Genomic DNA, 3,491 nt, shown 5'->3' on the forward strand with positions numbered 1-3,491 from the left:
ACCTCGGGCCACCGCTCCCCGCGGCCGGGGGGCGCGGGGGTAGCTCCCGCCCTCCCCCCCTTTACCAGTGCCTGCTAGTAACCCTCCTTCTTCCAGTTGGGCACTCGCTGTGGCCCTCGGGCTGGGCTTCAAAAGCCTTGGTCCCTCGGGTAACTCGGGGCTCCCCGCTCGCCCTCGAGCCCGCCTCTGCCGTGGCCCGAATGGCCCTGGGCGCGCCTAGCCCGCCGGGCACCCGGCGCTCCGCGAGGGGCGCGGAAACCACGCGGGACCATAGGCCGGAAAGCAATCGCAAGGCAATGAAAGGCAACTCGGTGGGTCCCCCCAGCTCTTTTCTGGTCCACCTCACCGTCCCCGGGTTACCCCCTCCCCCCACTCGCAGAAACAATCAAACAAAGACTCAAAAGCCAGGAAATGTCCAATTCACTTCCCTTCGAGTTTATGAATTGCCCACACCCACCGTAAGGGGACCTGTCCGTTCAGTGAGGCGCGGAGGGCACCCGGGGAGCCGCTGTGCCCCCCTCGGCGCGGCGGGAACCGCGAGCGCCAGCCTGGGCGTCCCCAGAGACCAGAACTGTTGTCTCGAGGCAGCTGAGCGCGACGTGGGCGCCCGGACCTGGGCAGAGCTGTGTTTGCCGTGCTTCTCACCTCCCCGGCCACCTTGGGCCTTTGGGGTTCGGGGTGCCACAGAAAAGCCTGGAAATCGATGTGCCCCCACAGGAGCACCTCTGGCTCCAGAACGGGCATGCACACGGCTGCCGCACTGCCCCGCACACAAGCACCTTGGCTGCAAAAGCACGGGCGAGGGCAGGCGACCGAGGGCCGCCCTCGATCAGCAGCCGCACCCCTCGGAAATTGGGAAGCGGCCGCACAACTTTGCCTGCAGTCCCCAGCTCAAAAACAACAAAACCAGTATTATTTTGTCCCGACACCCTGGAAATTGTCGGTGTTTATTTAGGAAGTGTGACAGTTCTTGGGTCCTTAGAAACTCGGATGTGAGGGGGTTTGATTTGGCTCCCAAAAGGCTTGAAAAAGAAACAGCGCACCTGGGGTCAGGCGGGTCATCACAATAACAAAAAGCGCGTCTACAAAATAAAAAGCTCTTTTATAAAGAAAGGCAATCCCGGAAATCCACTTGGAGCCTCCCCGTCACCAGCGAGCTAGGCCTATTCTCAGGGTTAATTGGCCGGCGGTTTATTGGCGCCTTATTGGTGTTGATTGAAATTTTGCTCGCAGTTCTTTCTTTTAAGAATTAGCATGACAAGTCGATTTACCTGAGTCAATTATCTTTTTAGGGCCTGGGTTTGGTCATAAATTTGCAAATATTCATTAAAGTCACTTTGTAAATATCTTTTGTCAATCGCCACCCAAATCTCCATTATTTCCTAAGAAAGTCTTTTCTTTTTTAAGGCTTCCATAAAAAGAAATTGATCAGGGAGCGCTATTTGAATGAAGACATATTAAATCGATGACAGATACATATCACGCTGTGTTTAACAAGAGTTGTACAAGGAGGCGGCTTCCAGATTCCGCACAGCGCTGCAGCACCATTATTCACATTTTTACAGCTTTTCCTTCATGCCTTTACCCATTAAACCATTAAATTTCAGCAATTCAATAAAACAAAGCAGTTATAATTTTGAGGAAAAGCTATTTTGAAGGGGGTGGAGGTACCCATTTTATTGCACAATAAAAATGCCCAACAGTCCATATTAAAGGCGAGGTTGTGTTTAATTCCTTCTTTCTTTCTTCATCCACTTTCTTCTGTTGGCTTGTTGTCTTCTCACCATCTTCAGGCGACGCTGCCATTGTGGAGGCATTGGTGCTCACTGCCGTGAAATTAAAATAAAGGAACTTCCTTTGAGCATTCTGAGAGGAACTGAAGATACTGATGGCAACCCCCGAGCACGGTTCTCTGTAAACCATCAGTAGAGGTGACCCAGTCTTCTCTCTCCACCTCTGCCTGGTCACCGGAGATGCCTGAGCGGTTTTAGCATCCCGAAAAGAGAGCCCTGAGAGGGTTGGTCCTCGCCAAACACGGCCGTGGGTTTTGTCACTGTTGTTTACTCCGCTTTCTCGTGTGTTTGCACTCCTGCCTTTCTTATGTCCCCACACTCTGAGCGCCACTGAAGCTTAGGGGAAAGCCCATTTAAACTTTGGAGTATGGCCTTTTGTGTGCTTGTCAGTTTTATAAGAGAAATGACATTCCCAAGGCTCACAGGGAAGCTTCCTGCTAAACCCAGTTCACACCCACGTAAATGGGACTATCGGATCAGTTATTTTGAAAATCTTTTTTGCTGCTTCCCAGGACCATCTCCCAGACGGTTTCAGGCGGTCCATCTTTACTTAAACTTGCAAACGAATTAAGATGGTAACAGGTTTTCTTGTAGCCCCAAAGGGGGAATCATCACATCTTAGTCATTATCGCCTTCCCTCCCCCCTTACAAATAATTTTATGCAAGGTAGCAAAATGAGGATTAGAACTCTTAGTAGAGCCTCTCAGAGCATGCTCAAAAGCTGCTTCCTTTTTTAGACGTTTAAGGACACTTTTGGGCAGTCACGTTTCCTAGGTGCCTCCTTTCTTGCCCTCCCAGCCCAAGAAATGCAGGAAACTATTCTGTTTTTGAAACTGATTTGGTAGCAAGTCCTTGAAAAGGGCTGGGGCCCACTTTTTAAAAAAGCCAGTTTTTATACTTTACAAGAAGACCCGTCTAAGGCTAGGCTAGCTGATTACATCAGAGAACGTCAAGTTAAAGGTTATTTTATCAGTAAGTAAATAGCGAGGCTATTGCTTGACTTTAAAGTGACTGTCTTAGTGAATCCATTCTAGTACGTGGTGTTTCAAAGAAACTGAGGTACACATGTGGAATGTGTTCTGGACCGGAAAGAAAACTTCGGCTTTAAAGGACACTGTTTATTTAGCTGTTTCTCTCTGGAGAGACGCTGTTTGGCCAGCCCTGCACGGAGCTCCCGGGGCCAGAAGTTAGAATCGCTCCCCGACGCCCCCTCACTCCCGCCCCCTCGGTAGATCTAACTGGAGGGGGCAGATCTCGAACCCAGGAGCTGGGCGAGGACACGTCGCGCTCACTCTTCTGAACCACGTTGGAAAGCACGTTGTGAGTTAAGACGTGGAGGTAAAGGGGATATTCTGGGGCAAGATTTATCCTGCCTTCACCTGGTGTTCTGCGGGGCCAGGTCACTGAAACTGCGCTGCACCCAGTAAGACTTCGAGGTCCTCTCTCTCTCTCTCCGTGTGTGCGCCCTGCACGCGCGCCGGGCAGATTGGGTGTCCTTTCCAAACAAAATGCTTCCGGCGTCACCTCTATTAGCAGCGTGAGGGGGGCGGGGGGCAGGCTGGTTCACCCACCTCGCGTCGAGAGCTGCCCAGGCCTCCTCCAGAGCAGAGGTGGTGTTGGGCTGCTCAAGAGACGCGAGGCGCCGAAGAGCCGGGCGTTTTGAAGTTGCGGCTCCATCCCTCCCTCCCCCTCCCTCCC

Source organism: Condylura cristata, unplaced genomic scaffold (assembly GCF_000260355.1).
Source record: "Condylura cristata isolate star-nosed mole 26May11 unplaced genomic scaffold, ConCri1.0 scaffold00010, whole genome shotgun sequence".
Lineage (NCBI taxonomy): Eukaryota > Metazoa > Chordata > Mammalia > Eulipotyphla > Talpidae > Condylura > Condylura cristata.